This window comes from Lycorma delicatula, chromosome 3, assembly GCF_047948215.1.
Source record: "Lycorma delicatula isolate Av1 chromosome 3, ASM4794821v1, whole genome shotgun sequence".
Taxonomy (NCBI): Eukaryota; Metazoa; Arthropoda; class Insecta; order Hemiptera; family Fulgoridae; genus Lycorma; species Lycorma delicatula.
The window spans coordinates 87,737,341-87,760,251 of NC_134457.1; the positions used below are offsets into that span (position 1 = coordinate 87,737,341).

The following is a 22,911-nucleotide window of genomic DNA, read 5'->3' on the forward strand; positions in this document are numbered from 1 at the left end:
TCCTCATGTTAATTGAATAATAATTTAACATTAAGTTCATTCTCACGTAAAAATAATATTAACGGACAAATTATACCTACTCTTCAGCCAGGTATTATTTCTGTATTTTCAAAGATAAATAAATACTTGTGACATTGCATGTTACTACTTATCTCAATATTTTAAATGCCATCATTTTTTTTTATCAAAACGTTTTGAAGGCTGTCTTCTAAAACTAGCTTATTCCTTCAATAAAATACAAATTTCTGTAACTCTCTTTCGTAATTTACTCCGTGTTGTTAGGATTACGTAGGAGATATTTATAAATTTGATGATAGGTGACGAAATGGAGAGATATAATGAAACCGATATACAAGATAAACCTTTTTAATGTTTGTAATACGTAATGTTATATGTTTAATATTCTTTTAAAAAGAATATTTCTTTTTTAAAATCATAAATTCAGATAAAAATGAAACAACCGGCTCAATAAATGGCTAAATCAAGAAAGAATTAAACTTCGTTTTACCAACATCAGAATCGGTTGAAAGGTTCTTTCAAAGTAATAAAAAAAATTAATTTCTACACTGTTTATTTATCAATACTCGTATACCAACATTTAGTAATTCACTGTACATGGATTACCTACGTAATCCTGTAAGAACACCTAGTAATTAAATTTCGAAAGCAATTCTTTTTTGTAATCAGCACATCTCTCATACAGCCAACTAACTTATTCCGGTTCCATCCATCCAAATAATCTACGAGTTATCGCCCTATCCTGATCTAATGTAATTTCACCAAACCATAGATATTTAATTTTCCGCAACACTAAACATTTCCATAAGAAGTGCATTATATCCTCTTACTTTCTGAGATTACTATTCGAGCATAGCCTGCCTGCTGGCAACTTCTCTACACAGACCACTACTATTCAATTGTAATCTACAACTTCGTATTTTATGTACTATATGCATAAAATTTCATGAATTACAATTTCCGATATAATATTTTATTAAATTACTAAACAATTTTTTTTTAACCGACTGTGGACTGAATAAAACTGCGAGCATCATAGGAAATTATATATATAAAATGAAATGTCGTGAGTCATTCATAATCAAAGCACCAGCAAAACTATTGAAGAAGATAAATTGATGAAAATTTGTTTACATGTTCTTCTTACAGTATAAGTGCACACGAAGAAAGGATTTTTTGAATTTCCGAGTTCAAAGGGTTTAAAACCCTTTGACCATTCAACTAATTGAACATTGTGGAGTAACAATGAAATTTACTATTTTATTAATTTCTCGGTAATAAAGGAAGATAATTACCTGATTTTTGCTGTGTGTAATATTCATGCAAATATCTAAAAATCCAATTCTTGATTTTTTGAAATTCGACATTGAAAGGGGTGAAGAAAGGTAAAATAATTTATTTTGCTCGATGATATCGCCACAAAACTTTAAACTTGAAGCTTGTGCGTAGAATATGGAAATGGAATCTTGAAGCGTATGAAAAATTCTATGTCTGACAGGGATTCGAACCGGGGACTTACGGATGAAGGGCAATTATTTGAGACAATATTTGCAAATTTTCCCTATTTCCGACTTTACTGAACAAGAAATTCGCTTGATTTGCGCTTGAAAATATTCTTCAGATAAATATTTAAAAACAATTTTCGGGTTTTTTGAATTTTAATATTTTAAAGAGGTAAAAAAAAAACATTGTTTTTATATTTTCTCTGTTTTATGTTACCGCCATTGGATCAACATTAACCATTGTTTTGATAATTTATGTTTGTAATTCTGATTATGTATTTCGCGAGCGAAGCCGCGACGGAAATCTAAAAACCGATTAGAGGGTCCTGTACTGACCCAACTATTGCTCTGAAGAGATTGCAATACACTGATGGGGTTTAAGCTTTGCTTATCATTATTATTTTCACAAGCATGAGTTTAATAAACACAGAGGTTCAGTGGGCAGAGCCTCCGGACTAGATGGGAAGAGCGAGCGAAGCGAGCATTGACCTGCTAAATACTCTCTGACCGCGACGGTGAACGCAAGTAACCATATTGTATATATATATATATATATATATATTTATTTATTTATTTATTTAATCATTTCAGTCACTAATGTGAAGTAGTTTTTAATCCAATGTCTGTAATTTCAGACGTACTGACGAAGCAGAGGACATCTACGAAAGCGCTTAATATGTACCTAAAAGAGAAAGGAATAGTATTATAAAGTAATAAGTAAGTGATAGTTTAGTTGATGTTATTAGTTTTACAATTTTAGATGATTTAAGATGATATAAGTTTTTCTATATTATATAGATATGTGTGAATGCGCGCGCTCGCGCTTTTCCAGTTATCAAAAGGAAGTACAAATGTTTTATATTTTTAAAAATTACCATCTCTAATTCAAATAACTATTTCTGGGGAAAACCCGATTAGTAGACAGACAATCAGAAAGATTATTTTTCAGGTAGAGCATAAGAAAGGCTTTTATACGGGTTTGAATAGCAGATCGTGGATACCGGTGTTCTTTGGTGGTTGGGTTTTAATTATCCACGCATCTCAGGAATGGTCGACTTGAGACTGTACAAGCCTACATTTCATTTACTATCATCATACATATCATTCTCTGAAGTAATACCACACGGTGGTTCCGGAGGCTAAACAGAAAAAAAGGCAGAGAATAGGAAAATACTTTAATAAGTTTTTTTTTTATTTTACTAGTACATAAAGTCGAATTAGTTTAAAATTTAGAAAAAAATAGAGTGCGTTTTCTCGGGATATTTTATGGAGGGGGGATTTGAAAAAATCTTAAAAATTAAAAAAAATTGTATTAGTTAATAGAAAAGTGAATGTGGAATAAAATAACATCGATCCCGTAACTTTTTATGATATTGCGAAGAAAATTTCAAATTCATTGGCAAAAATGTTAGGCCATTATAGTAGTCACAAAAAAAACCTTGTTATCGAAGAGTTATTCTCTAAGAATCAGAAAAAATTAGTCAAAGTCTAGTTTTATTACTATATTTTTATTTTCTGTGTTGTTCTTAGAGTATTAATTTGTTAAAAGGAGAACTTGTTGGAATTGCAAGATATGTATAAAAACTATCTTTGTGGTAATGCAATTTTATTGTTCCATAACTTATTTTATGAATATTCGTGTTTAAATATACTTAAAAATAGAGTTTTATCTATGGTTTTAATATTTTTATTTAATTTTTCCGATGGCATTAAGGAAATGAGAATTTCCTTCCTTAAACTGCTTACAATTGTTAGAAAAAAGTAGTATACACGTAAGCTAGAAATAGTTGACCAATAAGCTTAATACATTTATATTCTTACCTATGCAATTCTACTGTAAAATGATATGAGGTGATTGTTAATTCTTCTCCAATAGAACGCTGAGATTGCCAACATTTTAATGAAATATTTTTTTCTTTATAATCCTTTCTCATTGTTAACTGAAATTTTGAATTTTAGTACGTATCATAAGGTTGTTAATGAACGCAGAGTGTCTCATGAAGTTACGGGAAGAATTTCAGGACATATTATGCCAATGAAAATAAAGAAGAGTGTCCCAGAAACTGAATGTGAAACGCCTCATTTTTGAGCTATTGCTCGCAAAACATTTCGCCCTGATATCTGGCCCAAGGTTTGAATGAAACAATACTGAAATTCTTGGAAATAAAATTAAAATCTAAATGTAATGGTTTAATACAGTTTTTGACCTGAAAAAATTGAATGAAACAGATCCCAGAACTATATATTTCAAATATGTTTTTTAAAAGAATTATTGTAAAACAAAATCTGGTGTCGCAAAACGAAATTTATTATATTTGATGTACAATTACTTCATTAAATTGTCGGTAAACAAATAAAATTTTGCAAAAAATGTGTAGAGTATTTAATTTTGAGATACCTTTTGTATGTAACGCCTACTAAACAAGAAGAGTTTAAAATGTTTGAATTTTATTAAAATTAAAACGATCGAATAATATTATATTATAATTTTAAATCCAAACAAGATTCATTACAATATTGAAAAATACGGTACAAAATTATTGTATCCTAAAAAATTATGTTTTACGACCAATATTTTGTGTTTTACAATCATTTTAGAAAAAATTACATGAGATATATAGTTCTGGGAAATGTTTCATTCAATTTTTCAAGTCAAAAGCCGTAGTAAAACCCATCAAATGTACCGTTCCATTAATTTCCAGTAATTTCAATATGGCTTCATTTTACCCTTGAAGCAAAATTGAGGGCAAAATATGTCGTATGTTTTAACTTGAAAGCGATACGTTTTCTAAACTGATGTTTCTATGAATTTTTTTATTTATTTACAATTTTTGTACATTTTTAACAAATTTTCCTTTTCCACGTGACACAATGTATAATCAATTAATTGCTACAGTTTTCTATTTTTACTGCATTTTCTTTAAAAGTGGTCGCTATATTGAAATTGACTATTGGATTCAAAAAATATACTTAAAAATTATTTCTTTTATATGATCTATCACCATTATTATGGATAGCTAAAATTGTTCTCGTAAAAAAATACGAATAAAAAGTTTTTTAATATTTATCACCATTTCTAAAAGTTTTTCTTTAAATAAATTGAAACACTGAATAGTATTGCAAAAAATATCAATTTTAATACGATATAAAATGAACTTTTCAACATAGAATAGTTCGTAAGATATAATTATTCAAAGACAAGCCTTTCTTTCCTCACGTTCACTTTATTATAGATAAATAAAACATGGATAACACGTTCTTTCCGGATTGAGGCGGCGCCGCAATACGTCACTACTGCTTCCTTTTACGATTATCAGCACTATTAGAGTTGACAAATTTAACTTTGAATATCAAATAAACGGCTTGATGGGAATATCTTTTATAAAGTAAATGCAAAATATTTTAATATAAACAACCATTTTTACGTTATTTGACGCTAATGAGTTTGTTTAATCGATTATTAATGTAAAATGAACAAAATATTCTTATTTATAATACTTTGATACGTAAAACGTTAATTTGCTATTTTGTACTTCGTAATAAAAGGTTAAGATGTCTTTCATTGTAGTTTTGTAAATTTCAGTATAATAAAAAGTGAAAAATACATAAAAAATAGCAATTCGTTGATATCGAAATAATTATTTATATTATTATTAAGGTTGTCAACTATGAATTATTGGTTAATGAATGCTACTAAACATTGTGGAAGTAGAAAATTATGAATAAATTAAGAAGAATGGGCAGAATTTAGAAAGGCGGAGAATCAGTTGGAACCTGTCTTAATGAAGTTATCTTTTAGGAGTTATATAAAAGAAATGTATACATGGTTTATGTTTGATTGTACATGTCTTTTTAAATGTATTTGCCAATTGTATCTAAATAACGTTCGTGAATTTAGCGTACTAAAAACAACAAAAACTTTTAAACGAAAATTTCTAAATCCTGAACATTTTCAGCTGTATTATTGTGATTTTTAATACAGCTCTAACCCCAACGTTTTCCTTTTTATTCCCAAAAAAGATATAATTTTAGATAAATCGTTCGTATCAAGAATTATGATTCGTTCATGCGCTGCCCGCAGCCGCCCGGCGCACCACCATTGGTCCGTACGGCGTCAATAGCAGCTAAAATAAAAATGTGAGCACGTACAACAAAGAAAAAACTCATGTACCATTCTTTTTGATGGACAGTGATATAAATATTTCGTTTTTGATGTTTGTATTACTTTTTGAAAGGTTATTTTGAATCTGAATTAAGATGTTAGAGTCGTTAAAAGTATGGCATCTTTTTTCAGTACTATTTTGAGACGAATGAGAGAAAAGGAATCAGAATTAAAAAAATGAAATAATGTAATATAAATTTTAGAAGGAATTGTTATAAGCTAAGGACTCTTCCACAATAATGCTAATTAAGTTTTTATGATTAAATCAAAATATAAAAAAACATTTTTTTCGTACATGATATGCATTTTTTGAAAACGAAACCCCTAAGGTTTTTTTAATTAAATTTGAATTTTTTAGATTTTTTATTCTTATTTGTAAATAAAGATTATCAATATCTATCTATAAAAACTCTACGAATCAGCGCATTTCACACTTGTTAAAATCGAGTCTCCTGTCAACATGAATTTTATTATTATGCAAATAAAAACCATGGACACGTATAGGCGAATCTGATCTAAAATTACTTGCAACAGACGCGGAGCGAGTTTTACTTCATACAACCAAAACCACATAGGAAAAACTTTTAACAAAGTAACTAAAACCAAGAACATGTTAACAACACTGGGATATATCATTAAATTATAAACAGTTAAGTAATAAATTTTGTAAATCCTTTACGCGTATGAAACTTCAATTTGGCTGCATACTGTATTTCATTCATAGTTATAATTGTAAATACAACATTTTAATTAGATGAATATTGTCAGATCTTATATTATTTGTGAAAGGTTAAAAAGCGTAAACACATAGTTGCGCAGTAGTTCTACCTGGAATGTTTGAAATATGTTGGTACTACTAATAATAAACAGCGGATGGGACAGCTTAAGTAAGGTCGTAGGTAGCAAGAAGCCAGTTGTCGATTTCTTGATCCATCCTTACCCTGCGCATCAACTGAGCTATCTAAATTTGATGAATAATACAAAATTGTAAAGGTTCAAAAAACATTGTCAACTTAAATTGGGGAAGGCTAAAACAATATGTATTACATTCATATTCGCCTAAAACTACGCTAGCTAGTTAATATTGTAAAAATTTGTTTATTTTATACATCAAACAATACGTAGGGCTTTACCCTCTACAGATTTTTCTAAGGAAGAAAAATAAGAGAAAAAAATATGTAAGTATCCAAGTAAGAATTATGTAAAAAAAATATTCTATTCGTGAGTAAAATTTTGAGATACGGCTCCCGTGGTGACCGTATCTTTCTAATCCACCTTAATCGATTGTAATAAAAATTAAATGGAATCATTGATCCATATTTAGAAATCATCATACAAAATTTCATAAAAATTGGTTACATCAAGCAAAACGGTGACTGACAACTAAAAATGCAAAACAAAATTATGCTTATTTTCTTCCACCCTTGAATGAAATCGTCCAAATACATAAACAAAGTAACATACTAATGTTATAGAAACACTAATTAGAACAATTATGTCTTTGAGTCCGAAATAATAAACCAGGAAACGTTTTATTGTCCACCACCCCTTTGTGCTAGTTTGACTAAGCCGAACACAAAACAAAATGTTTGTTACCTACACAACAGGCTTTAAATTACCTGAAAAATTTTATTTAATCATCGAGTAAAATTTTGACATAGTGGACCCGTAAGTTCCGAATTTCTTTATTCCCTTGATGGATTGTGACGAAAATTAAATGGCATACCTCATTTACAGAAACATCCTTCCAAATTTCATTCAAATCGGTGCATGCAGTCTGTAGAAATCAAGCAAAAAACTGGCCAACATACATACATTCTTCGGAACTTTTCAGTGATAATTTTTTTTTGAAGGGGATCGTGACATTTAAAAATCTACACAAACCCCGACATGTAAAATTTGAACTGATTATTACACTAAATAGTATAGTGTACAGCTAAACAGTATCATATTAATATATAAATCCAAAAATTTGTTTGTTATTTAATCATGTAAAAACTACTGCACTGATTTAGATTATTCATTTTTTTATTTCTTTCTTTCTTTTTACAAAAAACATATAGGGTACAAAAAACGATATAATACCTTTTTTTTCGAAAATGAAGAGGAATATGCAGTTTTAAAAATTTTATCAGTTTGTGAAATACATAAATTTCTCCACTCACCAAATACTGCTGCACCGATTTCGATGATTCTTGTTTTATTTTCCTTCATTTTTATAGAGGAATGTGTAGGCTACAAAAAAAACCCAAAAGCTGAACTCTAAGCAGTATCCAAACTGTCGAGACTTAAATTCAAACAAATAAGAGTCGAAGGTAAGGGTTCAAACTACACTTCTAGTACACATGCGAAGCCGCAGTTAGCCGCTAGTAACTTTTTAAACGGGAAAGTAAAAAATGTACCGTTTGAATATTTTTGCTGATGTATGACATCTATTATTGTGTCTTCCGACCATCTATAAGGACTTTTGAAAAAACTTAATGATTTCAATCAGAAGTCATCTTACTTAATTTAAGTTCTTACTTACAAACGCTTCATGAGACATTAACCGATATAAAGGTATCATTTTTTAAGAGTTTTTAGCCCGATCTCGACATTTAATGGTTCTCTGATAAAAAAGAAACTAGATGGGTAATTTTTGACAGGGTAACAATAATTTCCTTCTATTACATTCTATAATAGCTTGAAATAAATTATACTTTATAATATTAAAGAAAAAATGCAGTTGCAACTGCATAATTTTTCATCGATTTATTCCAAGGTAATAAAAAAAAAATTAAACAAGTAAATTTCGCCTTTGATGATATTATGCATAATTCAAATTGAATTCATAATAATAGTTAAAGAATAAACAAAATATCGTGCAAAGTAAAATGTTTTCAAATCTCAATTAACGATTGTCGTGATCGTAGAGGTTAAGTAAGGTCATTTAAGAAACTAGCATAATGTAAAGAAGAGCAAGATGTATAACAATCAAAAGAACATAATACAGCATAAACAGAAATCTTCCGTGTAAGCATTATTTATTTTTTATACGAATATTTTTCCGCATAAATGCCGCTATGAGCAATCAGAAATTTGCATAGATAGCAAAAACGTTATTTGCATACGTTAGAACATATGTTATGGATATTTGCATACTTAGCGTAATGCGACAGCTTTTATTATTCCTCTTATGTTTATCCTACACACAATGTAATAGAAAAGAAAATGTTGAAGGAATCAAAAAAAAAAATTGATTACGGACTTATTAATTTTTTCCATAGCGACGTTTTAGTTTACCTTTCACAACAATTTGAATAATTCACTTGGAAAATAATTAATTCCCATCCAATTCAATGACTATCAGTGTACAGTTTATTCTTAGTAATTCAAAATTAACCGGACCGATTTCGAAAAATTAAATTTCGGATAATCCATATTTAGTAAGTTATAAACAATAAAAGATTAATTCATTAAGAAGTAATTATTTTATTGTGATTTTATTTTAATGTATTAATTATAAATTACGTAGATCACGTCAGAAATGAGTAGAAATGCTAATCAACCGATAAAAAAAGGAACTACCTTAGCATTAGCCTGCAAGTGCCAAGAGAAATCGTAAAACGTTGATCAGAGCAACAATACAGCACGCAATTATGTATAATAAAATAACAAATTTAAATTGAACCTTCTCAAAACGAAATATATTGAAACTAAAAATAATATTGGCTAATAAAGAAAAAATAATGTTTCCGCCATGCCTAACTTATTTTATTTTATTTTTAGACTTATTTTTTGAAGTCAAAAATTTTAAATAAAATACAAATGCACGAGATACGAAATTTATTCGAAATTAAAATATGACGCGGATTTAAAAAGATAACTTTCAAATATTGTATTGAAGGAGTAGTGGAACTATTGTGTTTTCCTTTGCAATCTCTTCTTTTTTTTAAACCTGTTCAATATTTTTTTCAAAATCTTTTTATTTTGTTCTTTTTAGTTCGGAACTTAGTCAAAGCAAGAATAAAACCAGTCCGACAAAAGGTGCTGCACGTTTAAGAAAAAAAAATTCTCTTGAAACGAAACAGGCTCGATCAAAACGACTTCAAAACATTGGAGAGTAAGGATGCTTAAGGATTGGAGTAAAGTATGATATCGTACGAGAGCAGAGGCGGTACAAAATGCGGGAATACATTAAATGTAAGTTATCAAAAGAAACGCAGTGTGAAAGTGAACGTCGACTTGATTTGATCTGCAAGCGCCTTTCAAGTACGACTCAAGAACAAAGCATGCAATTTTTCGACGATTCATAAACTTATTTTTAATGAAACATTTGAAGAACGATCACATCGACTGTTGTATGAGAGTTTCAACGTGAAAGATTGTGTAATGAAAGAGCCGAGTCATGCTCGTTAATAGAAATGTTTCAAGTATCTAGTAATCTATGACAAGCATTCAACGCAAAAGTCTTTTGAAAAGCAATAAAAATACGTTCTACTGTCTAGATCGGAGTTTTTCAACCAATACTTATTTTAACGTTTCAGTATCACTAGGTAATGGTGTGGGGTCACCGTAGGTTTTCCTATATTGTTTAAAAAAAGTTCATCCGAATAGCACTTGATAAAAGTTATGTCCAGGACAAATAAAAATATCCTGGTCGAATTGATAACCTTCTCCTTTTTGGAAGCTGAAGTCCTTTTGGAACAAACATGACTAAAATCGCTGAAATTAATTGTGTAAAATATAAACTCGTGAAATAATTTTGACATAAATATATGAAGATATTAAATAAAAAACTACGAATAAAAATAATTAATAATTCAAAAGGCCTTAATGAAAACTATTTGATTACATGTACGTTGAACGAGATGGAGAAAGTTCAGGTTAGCATTTTTTTTTAAATTATTTAAAAATTCGAAGACAAATCAATGTTGTGTTCGTAAAAGAAAATCTTTAACTATATTTCAAATAAATTGTTGAAAAGATTTTTTAAATGGTTCGGTTACGTATTAAAGATAAATAATAACAATTCTATTTGTCCCGAAAAACATTTAAACGAACGTAATATACTCGTACTTAAAATCAATTTGTAAGCCTGCTTAAAAACAAATTTATTTTGTTTGAAAATAAACAAAACAATCATTTAAAAATTTTTTATAATAACTTTTCTTTTTCTCTATAATCATAAATTTAATTTTCGATTGTACATTTTGATTAACAGGACATCAAAAGGTGATGATTTATCTTCTTTTTTTTAACGAACCATAACAAAACGTGAAGTGAGAAAACAATAAAAGAGAGAAATCTCAACACACGTTAACATTTTAAGCGTATAATGTAAAATTTACCTTATTAACGAATACAGTAGAAATTTCATACCTTTAAAGCATTGAATGCCTTTCAACTGTCACCCTGTCATTGTCTGAAACTTTTTCATTCATGTCTATGTCAAATTTGGCTTCTTCTATTAATAATACGGTAACCATTTTTTCTTTATCGTTAGAAACTAACGTTTCGAATAATCCTAATTAACCCTTGTTATAAAATACATGAACATTTGATGTGGATTAGAGACGATTTATTTGTCGATTATGACTATGGTGGTACATTACGTTGATTACTTTTCTTGTTAATTCGATTTCGGTTAACTGTAATTGATGTCAGTATAAAAGTACCTAAATGATAGCTATTGGAAACAAAATTAATGGTAGTCAATATGTAATCTTGCATAACACTGTTAAGAATATTTTCAAACGACAGTATAACGAATCTGATGAAGTTAACTCATTAATAATTATTTTTTTCGTTTTTAATGATAATGTTTTATAATATTTAGGCTTGCCTTTTCTAAAGAACACCACGGAGTTTTAGTTATAAAATAATATTACAAAAATGTTTAAAGATTTAAAAAAATTTGCTTTATATTTTAATCAAATTATTATCAAACATTCCATGACTTTAATTAGTAGGTTAATTTGAATTTAAAATCCCGCATAGCCGTTTTGCAGAATTTGCAGTTTTTTGTGCACGCACCCTTAATTTACCCCCGTACGGGGGATGTTTGCAAAAGGAATGGTGGTGGAATATTGTATTGTCACCCGACCTTAGTAACTGTGCAAAATTTCATCAATAAGCAATGTCAGGAAGTATGTTAAATTAAGGATGCAAGATTTCAGGACCAACATGGAAAAAGGATTGAAAAAACATTGAGTTAAAATAAAGCAAGCTAGAGATTGTACAATTATTTCACTAAATTTAGTAATTGTATGATTGTTTTGAATAAAACACTTCTTTTTGAGTAAGAATACCATTCAATCTCTTTAAGTTAATGTCTTTTAGAATACAAATAGCCTCAGCTAGTAAACTGACTAATGAACAAAAAATAAAAATATAAGTTTATACAATTGTTTGTAGTCAATGGTAGGTTCAGTGGTTTGAAGCTATAATCTTTTAACCTAAAAATATCTTCTAAACATATCCTCAACTATCTGTTTAATTTGTTTCAACCTTTCTCTAGAGTTTCCTCTAGAAATGTCTTAATAAATGGCCCACCAACCTAGTTTGTCAAGACTATGTGACAATTTCTCTGTTCTTCTATTCATGTTAATTGTAAGGCACCTTCGTTTTGTATTTTATAAACCCATCTGTTTTCAACATCCTCTTGAAACACCACATTTTCCTTTCTGTTTTTCATATTGCCCACGTTTCACGACCTTAAAGGTTTATTCTAAACAAATATTTTAGAAAATTTTCTTTTAATTTTAAGACCTATGTTTGAAAACTATCGTATTTGTTTTCTACAAAAAAATTCTACCTTTGCTTTCACCGTTCTGCTTTTATATCTAGAAGGGTCATTCAATAATTAGAGACACAAATTTCTCTGCACCTAAAACGATTAATTTAATCAACGAGACTTTTTTTTACTTTTCAACATAATCGCAAATAACATTAATACACTTGTTTCAAAACAGAATCAGCTTATTTATGTCTGCTGCAAAGAAATCTTTGTCTTGATGACGGAGTCAATTTAGCACATTTTATTTGACGTCGTCATTGCCATTATTAAACTTCTTACCATGTAGCACTCGATTTCGATGGGGTAAAATCAAAACGGCGTGAGGTAGTACTTTCCGATGAAATTTATTATGGTTTCTCGAGAAACCTGAGCTCTATGAGGGGGGACGTTGTCACGAAGCAGAACGATGCCTTTGCGCTGAGATCCAGACTGTTTTTTCAACACTGTTGGCTTTACTTAATTTGATAAGCACGTTTCAGTATTATACGTTAATTACTGTTCGCTGATCTAGAAAATCGATAAAGATCGTGCCTTCTGGATCTTAAAAAATTATCATCATGATTTTTCCTGCTGATGGTTGAGTTCAGAATTTTTTCTTGAACTCAAGTGGATTCTTTTTTCTCAAGTGGAAATACGACTTCACTTGAACTCGAGGGATGAACTCGTGTGCTTTCACTCCATAATCTGTCTTTTTGATTCCGGTTCATAATGAAGAATCCACGTCTCATCATAGATTAAATACTGTGCAAAAAAAATCACTTTACTGCTGATACCGTTATTTCAGTTCTGTGTACATGGAAGTCTTGTCTACTTATGGTGATTTGTCAACTCTCTTGGAACCCAACTTTCGCTAGTTTTACGGTATTTGAGTTTGTTATTTATAACGTTATGTACTTTACCGACATTTATTTATAATTTTTCAGTTATAATCTCTACCGTAATCCATCGGTCTTCTTAGATGAGAAAGTATATGCGAATTTTAATGTGAAGTTGAACTTCATCGGGACGTCCAGAACGGTGCTCGTCAGTTAGTGAAGTTTGACCGTCTTTAAATTTTTTTATTTACTTGAGAAAATGTCTGCTATTCATACAACTTTATCCGTAACTTTATCCGTCATACGAGAGTAGATGCTAACAAGTTTTTCATCCTCGGAAAGCAAAAGACGTACTTTGCATTACTGCACTGTGTTCAACTAGTTTTCAAACTTTAAGAGTACTCGCCATCGTCAAATACGATTTTGGTGTTTTAAAAAAAACAATTTTACTCAAAGTTGAACAAAATGTTATCACCGGTTACCAACTTACTGTTATGAAAGTATTAAAACTCTCTTACCAACTGATTTGCCTCCACATCTATTTGTGTCAACTGAATGATTCTCGTGTATTATTTTGTTCATTTTTATAATTTTTATATTCTAAATAAGAAAATTTTCCCACTTTTCGTTAATGTGTTCCTCTAACTTTAAATATAAATTTTTTATTATCCTCCTTTCTCTGCCATCTATCATTGCTTTTGTTTTATTTTTATTTTTTATTAAAATAAATTTTCTTTGTAATAAATCCAAGCCATTCAGTAATACTAATTCAATTTTGGTCTTTGAGTAAAGAAAAATATCATCATTAATTAATCATAAATTTAAAATTCCTTGGTCTTTTTTTAGGTAGTTACTTTATTCTCAAAATTTCCCTTCCGTTCTTGTATTATTTTACTCTACATACCACTTTAGAAGCAACAAAAACAAACTAAAAGAGACATAACTAAAGAAAAATGAGACAAAAACTGTTCTAAATAAATGTTCATTACCCCTAAATCCAGTTGCCTTTATAACTTTGGAATTTTAAATAACATAATAAATACTTTCATCTTACTAAAGCTCAATTTTCTACGAACACTATAAAAAAAAAAAAAGAATTAAAAATGGCGAGAAAACTACCCCTCCACGTTTTTCAATTTTTTCCAAAATTTAATGCCTTCAATGCCCCATATATAGACATTTTTTGAGCAATACACGTACATACATAAAAATCTTTCGGAAATTTCTATTACTTTTATGTTTTTTGAACTAAGGTTTTTTTTGAAATTTTGACATTTTTCAAAACTCCGATACCTAACATTTTGGCCGATCACTATACTTTCTTGATGTAACTGTGCTGTTGCAGTAGCACTAGAACTACACCCGAGACAATAAAAAAAACTTTATTTAACACAAAAAAAAAATTAAATCAAAAATAATGCAGTGATCACAAAAAACATACAAAAATCGCAGAAAGAAAATTCTCAAATTCAGTACGGGTATTACGAAAAAACCGAGAGTTTGCGGATAAGTAGATGGTGGTTTTGACGTCAGAGACATTGGTATATGAGATGTGTACGAGCCGGCTACCATAATCATCACTGAATCGCTACGCAATCTCATCTGCTGTTACTCTAAATGAAAACTTCTGCAAAATTTTCTACTGCCGAATGAGTGAATTAATGAATATTTCATATAAATGATGTTATAAGCAATTTATATTTCACTATACCTTTCATAAATTAATTTCTCTATTAATAATTTTATTCCGTAAATTTAAGAAAGAATAGTCTGTATTCTTTATTTCTTTAACATTTTTGGTATTAGTCTTGATTTTTCATCAGTTATTATTTTTGTATTTATTTATTTTCTTCAATTTCGATTTATTAATTTACGTAATGATTATCTCTTTTAAATTAAAAATAATTAAAAAATAAAAGTTAAAGTAATAAGTAAAAGTTAAAAATAAGTTAGAGTATTTTTTTGAGAGGTTTTGTTTATATTAATTAAATAAACAAATAGTTAATAACCGTAATTACAAAAAATGATTTATATTTAGAGGAATTTAAACGCAGGGTATTCTTTTCCGATAAAAGTTTGTTATGTTATCGAAAGAAAAATGAAACAGGTGTACAAAAATAAATCAATCACTATATTTAAAATGCGTAACCAATAGCCTATATTAATCCAAATGATTAGTACCCGTAGGTTGAACTGACGGATGTGTAGACCGTGCGAAGGTTAATTAAAGAAGATAATATTTAAATACTGTTTTGAAAATATTTATATCTTATTTTAGTACAGGAATAGTTGAGGTTCAGAAGTTCTTGTTCATTATCTCTACGTTGAATATTTCGTTGTACAACAGTTTTTTTTTTTAACTTCCGCTGTTATTTGTTTTTCATTCTTTACTTTATTCATTCACTTTTATTATGTTTGTATTATTCAGTTCTATCTTTCTTTTCGTTATTATTTTTAAATTTATTTTATCCTTCCAAATCCTTTTGAGGTTTATTAGATTTATTTTACTCGGCTTTTTTGGTCGATTAAACTTTCTTTAGTATCCTTTATCACTCTCCATTCAACAGATATGATTCTCCCAACCGCCATAGCTCGATTACTTATTCCAATCTAGCTTACTCCTTTGTTTTTACTTTGTTATATTTTTTCTTATTTTTTCCGCAGAAACCTCATTTTAGTACCAAGGGTAATAAACTTCAGATAAAACTAAAATTGCGGATAATTCTGAAAAATATTTACAACATAACCCTTCATTATTTCAGTGATAATTTAATTTTAGCTTAAACATCTAAAAACGTTTTAATTCTAGAACGCACAAAACTTGACCTTACATATATTGAGTGTATACCTATATATTAAAATGTAAAGATCTGCTGTTTGACTTTCGTTTCCGCTAAAATTACGTAAATATGAAAGTTTTTCAAACTTTTCCGCATATTTTAAGGCTTCACCTAAAATATCTTTTTTAAAATATTCAATTTGTAAAGGATAAAAAACCGGATGAAGTTACTGATCCAATCATACCTACTTTCTCACTTTCTAAATATTCAGTATGCAAAAATTATGCGTTCTAATTTATTTCAATATTTTTTTGCAGGTAAAATTTTAATGATGAACTATAATCTTTAAAATTAAATATACCACTTAAAAAACTTTTTGATTCATTAAAAGTTTTTAATTCATAATGGTTGTTACCCCTGGAATAAAACTACAAAGCTATAACTTTTGGTTATCCCCCAAAGGACTTCGACTGAAAATCTACAGTCTACAATCGAAAAATACTGCATGACATATAGTGGAGAATTAAGATAAACGAATAAAGTGAGAAATCAAGAAGTAATGAACGGAATTAAAGAAGAAAACGTATTTATGTGTAAAGTAGACAGAAGAAATGGAAATAGGTTAGGACTGTGGTTAGACGGAGTGGAGTCTTAACAACTACATTGCAATTGTCAGTAGAAGGAGAAAGGAAGGAGGGAGAAGGATGAAGTTAATAGATGAGATGAAACTACAAGGGGACGAAGGATAAGGCTTGGAACAAAAATTGACGGAGACAGCAATGATGTAAGGGATCTGATTCCAAGCAGAAAACCAGATGATGATGATGAGAATTGAAAAATTACTATTCACTCTCTCATCCGTGGAATAATGTCTTATGCCTTGATCTTAGGAAACTGACATATTTTCAGAAGAAATTTATCTGCCTTCTAAGGTTCTAAGTATCCTTTAAGAAAACGTTTTAAGTGACTCCATCCTGAAAAGGTGAATTTTTCTGGTCACGTGGTCATTCTACAACCTAAAGAAATACGAATAGCTAACATCGTTTAAATAGAGATCATACAGATCTTTAAAATGAAGTACTAAACATCAGTAACGAAGCACAAGAAGTTTACTAGTAAGAATTAACATACTAGTCTATATAAGAGTATAAGCAAAATAAGACAGTCCTTAAATAACTTTTCATTTCAAGCACCCAGGGAGGTAACTCAAAAATTCTAAATGGAAAGGGTAGCGTTGTGATATAATATTTTAAAGGAGTGTGAGAATCCGACCGGCGGGCCGAGACGTGTAGGCCCATTAGAGTAAAGAACACTCCCCTGGGCTGTATTATACTTAACTGCAGGATCTGGCCCGGAGGGAGAAGAAAAAAATTTAAAAAAGACAATTAAAAAAACGCTAACCAAATGGCAGCTATTTAATATTATTCACAGCTAGTTTCAAAAGTGGTCAATTTTGTCTCTTAAAAGACTGTTCTTCAGTGAAATATTAAAAATCTTTATTTCGTAGATTCAATATCAAAACTATATACTTTTTGGTTACGAAAACTTTTAGATCTCTTAACCACTATTACTTTTGTATCCCAGTTTCGAAAAAAGTTATGAAAATATTAAATGACTGCCGCTTTTGGTAAGGTTATAGCCTGAACCATTTATATCAACTTTTTTTCAATGTCCTTTAAAATTATATATCCTGACTCTACCCTTTCCATTTAAAAGTTGCTAAATTTCTTTTCCTATGTTTAACTTTAAGAAAGTATTTAACGGAGTTGCCACGCTTCGTTCGCGCCTTACATACATATATTTTTACAACATATACCTATTACATAAGCATGAAAATTATTACAATCTTCTCTCCTTATCCACTCAGTGTTGGATTAAGCTGAAGATCGTGGACCTTACATTACGAGACTCGTAAAACCATGTCTCCAACAATCCTTCTCTCTCTAGATCTATACTCTTTTAAATATCTAACCATCCTTTTCTTAGCCTTTCTTCTAGGATGGCCTTCATCCAACTATATTTAGATAAAAAATTTATTTTTCTATTCTTCCGTTTAACAATCTATATAAACACTCAAATCATCTTAGTCTGCTCTATTTCAATACTCTTGGTATTCTACATTACATACGATTTTTTTGAATATGACAATACGATATGAAAACTTTAGCTTTTAAGAAATATCAAGCCTGGTTAGGACTCGAACTCTGTAACTTCTGATTAAAAGGCAAGTTCCTTCCATCGAAAGCTAAGTTAAGCTACCTTTTTCGTTACAGAGATCGAATAAACATTTGAATGAAAATAAAAATATAATTTTAATGAGTTTTACGTACAAAGAAATAAATGAAAGATAACTAATTGTTGTATATATAATAAATTCTTTGTTCTAATAGTAATATATGAAAATCATACATCTTCTTTTAAGACGATTATCCGTTGAAAAGAATGACAAAAAAACAAAGAAGAATGGGGAAGGAAAAAGGTGCCAACTAATCACAAGAGTAAAGAAATAAAAGGAAAGAGTTTCTGTAGAAATGTGTTTGCGCATAAACAAAGTTAATAACGGTTCGGTACACAAATAAAGGGTACGTGTAAATGCGTATAAGCATTTACTAGTTATCTGAAAACGTAATATTGAAATAACATTGCGAGTTATAGTTTTATTTACGCGATGAATACAATACTTACAGCTGACCGTAACCAGTTATTTAATGAATTGAACATAGGCCTAAGATCGGATAATAAAAAAAATCATAAGAAGTCATTATGGGTGGTAAAATAAAATTGATGCTGATTGCTTCTCCTCTGATTGTTCACAAGAGATCACATTAAAACTACTAAAAGAGAGCAAGCTCTCTAGTTCTGTTGCGTAGGAGTATCCTGCTAGAAGACGATGCAGTTTGAATGCAAATCACGTACTTAATTATTAGAACCCTTATTATACTTTTTTTTTCAGAATGAGTATTTTAAGTGGCTTTATAAATTATTAGAAATCATGACTTTTGTCTTAAAACTTTCTCTGAATTTACTAATTTAAAAATATTGTTAAATCGTTTTTAATTTTCGTGGTAAAACATTTCAATTCCTACTGCCGATTTACTGTTGTTTTATTTACATTACATGGATGTGTTTCTGCCTAGAAAAAATGTATCGGATAAAAAAATAATGTACTAAAGATTATGCGTAGTTTTTAGGAAATACTGAACGATATATTTATATAAAATTATAATGTGTTATATTAAATAAATATTAATACAAATAATTATTTGTAATTATAATTAGTTATATATTTATATTATTATAAATAAAATATAAGTGATATTTCATTTAAATAAAATTATTAATACATCACTCATCCGGTTATAAACCTTGATGACAATGATTTAGCCGACCTCCGTGGCGGAATCGTAGCGTCTCAGCCTATCATCTGGAAGATTCCTAGTTTGAATCCCGGTTAGGTATGACATTTTTCATACGCTAAAAAATGTTCATCCCATTACCATGCGCAAGCTTCGAACTTATACGGTGAATTAATCAGCCAAAAAAACAAAAACATGGTGGATGTAAGAACCCACGGTGTTGCCCGCGGCTTCGATTTTGGATTTGTACCTGGAATAAGTTTTCAATAAAATTTCAATAAGATTTTTGTTAAAATTCTATCATAATTTAAAGGATATTTTATTGGGTATATTGGCAAATCGGCCTTTTTATTTTGGCGAGGATTTTGGTCTTCACGTTCGATTTCATGTAGGTTCATGAAAATCTTTAAACCTCTTTTCCACCCAGCAAATTGAATTTTTGGAAAAGTGTTGAAATAAGTGTGTAATTTTGTTTTCAAAGAAGTAATTAAATACCAATTTTTACGACTGTAGCATCTTTGTTCTTGAGATATATAATTTTCATAAAAAAGTTCTCCCTGTTTATCTTGTAGACGAAGTTTTCCATAATCCTTGCTTAGTAGGCTCCTACGTTATAAAAACAACGTACCCTCCAAAATTCACCTACCTAGGTTAAGTGGTTTAAGCTGTGCGTTGACGAGCATGTCACTCAGTCAGGACACTTTGTTTTATACATTTATATACGGTATATTTTACTATTATGTAATATAATTCAGAATAATGAACCGATTATTAATTGATAATACACTCCTAAATTTTAAGGAGAAATGGATCTGACCAGAGTACAAATTTTGTACTCTATCAACATTCTTTGTACGAGAATCAGCGCGACCAATAATATGCCATTAGCAAAATATGCAGTAAAATTATTCGAAAGTAATCCATAAAGTTGATAAAGATAAGGAATTATTAATAATTTTTCTCGGTAGCCAGAGTTACGTAACTTTTCAGGCTTGCCGGTTAAGTTATGCAGCTCTTAGTCAGATATTTACTGCTAATTTTGGAAGTAAATAATGTAAAAGTGAACATGTACTTTTTATTTTTTTCTTATTTAAATAAAGACAGTGTCAATACATTGGCAACGGATTTATTTTTATTATAATACAAAAATTACATTTTTTCCTGAAGAATTTGCGTGTTAATTTATTTTTAATACATTATTATGGAAAATCCTTAAATATAAATATTAATTTTTAATAAAGAGGACCTAGTTTTTTACTTTCTTGTACGAAGTAAAGGATATAATGTAATTGCGAAAAATTTCGGTTTTCAGATTTCATCGGAAATATACATTTTGACCATCCCTGAAACCATTTTCGGTGTGACGTCTGTTGTACATTCGCATAAGTCAAAAACTATTAGCCGTAGAATGCTGAAATTTTGAATTTAGGACTGTTGTAACAGTCCTAAAGCCCTACTTGTGCACCTCTCATTTTGATTACAATGGAATGGACCAAAAGTGTTCAGAAAAGCCCAAAATACAAAAACTTGGATTTTGACTTTTTCATAACTTCAATAATAAGCCCTCATTGGGAGTTTTTCAACGATATATCATAAATGGTACTTATTTTCATTGGTTCCAGAATTATAGCCAAATGAAAATTTAATTGACGAAATATTTGGGTCTTACAAGGGATAGGCACATCGGTTCGAATCTGACATTATCTCCTTTTTTTTAATTTAATTATATTGATTTATTAATAATTATTAACCTCAGATTGAAAAAAATATGAAAAAAAATCAAAAGTTATCACTGAAATAACATTTTATGTACTTTTCATTTTAATTCAGAAATTTTTACAGAGGTTAATAATTATTAATAAATCAATATATTTAAATTAAAAAAAAAAAAATAGTTTAAAAAATACATGAATATGAAGTCGAATTCTAACCGATGTGTGCATGGTTATGGATCCACAAAATGCAATTGCCCACCACAATGCAATTCTATAACTGTCCACTTTATTAAAGAATTGGAGAATCGTACCTCACTTTCAAATGAAATAAGTTTAAATGAAGTGCTGCAAAAAATGTGTATATGTAATTTAATAGGCGTACAAGGAAGTCATAAGGTGTCCACATAAGATTTTTTAATTAGCTTTATCAATAAACAATCAATAAGAACTTCATCAAGCTTTATCAATAAAAACGGCAAAAACCTTTTTTCATCGTTGTACGTTGAGGATACAGTAATATAATTTAAATATATTACACGATTTTTAAAAAAAAAAATTTTTAATTTGAAGTTTTAGCTACAATTTGTTTTACCTATTTTCTAATTTGAATAATTAGACTTTTTCTATAAAACTTTTTAAAAATTGTTTGATAATGGTAAAATGTTATTTTTAATAAAAGATGGATTATTTAGAAAAGTTCAAGCCACGGAACCACAGAACTTACATAAGAATATTTTAGACCTCATCTTCCCACACAAGATGACGTAGATTTTATTAAACCCACTCACCCCTTCATGTTTACATAATTAATGGACGGCTATAATTAATTATATGGTTACAAAATAAATAATTACATAAAAAAGAGGAGTCCTTGTGGGGCAAGTGTTTATTTATTTTTTACAGAATGATCAATTAAAAAATAACGAATATATTAACTTAGAAATCGTCACAAATAAGAAACATTTAAAAAATTTATATTTTTCCGTTTAAATTTTTCCAAGCAATCATTTTCTTTACTGTTACAATTCAATATTTGAATATAAAAAAAAAAAAAAACTGGGAGAGGAAAGTTAACTACAACTGGAAAAATACGAAGTTATCATACGTCAAACTTCAGTGTGTTTTAAGACATTAATCATTTGTTTTTTATAATAATTTTATCAAAAATCACTACAGATAGAGTTTTGAAATTTGTTTTATTCAATTTTTTTCTGTCAAAAAATCATATAATTTATCCCTTAATTTAAGTTCCAAGAATCTCAAACCTACTTCATTTTTACTCTTGAAGCAGAAATAAGAGTGAAATTTTTCGCAAGCGATAGTTCAAATAGAAACGCTTCCTATATACATACACACACACACACACACACACACACACACACACACACACACACACACACACACACACACACACACACACATACGCATATATATAGCGTAATTCCATGTGTGCAGCCTTAATAACGAATTCTATCCTTAATTTTTTCTTTCATAACCTATTAATAATAATAATAACAGTAACATTATGTATACTTTACGTGAATGTAAATAAATAAATAAATGCAGTCGTTCTATACACAAGCTGAGTGATTTTATAAAATTAAAAAAAATAGGCACACTATTACAGAACAATATTAAATAGCTAAAAGTTAAATCAATTAAGTGTTAAATAAATTATTTATTAGAATAACAAACAATAACTTAAATAATCTATATAATTTTTATGCATTCTTTTAATTGCATAAGTTAGTATACATAAAATTTTACATGTACGTTACGCAAAAT

At 29.1% G+C, this 22,911-nt stretch overlaps 1 protein-coding gene and 1 long non-coding RNA gene across 2 annotated transcripts in view; one reads left to right on the top strand and one right to left on the bottom strand.

Moving 5' to 3' along the window:
- Positions 1–2,242, top strand: part of LOC142321777 (uncharacterized) — a 117,217-nt gene extending 114,975 nt beyond the window's left edge. Inside the window, exon 3 of the long non-coding RNA XR_012755714.1 lies at positions 2,156–2,242. This is a non-coding gene — a long non-coding RNA (uncharacterized LOC142321777). The remainder of the gene's footprint in view (positions 1–2,155) is intronic.
- LOC142321776 (phospholipid phosphatase 3-like) overlaps positions 1–22,911 on the bottom strand; it is a 296,863-nt gene that overhangs the window by 116,844 nt on the left and 157,108 nt on the right. The window lies entirely within an intron of this gene.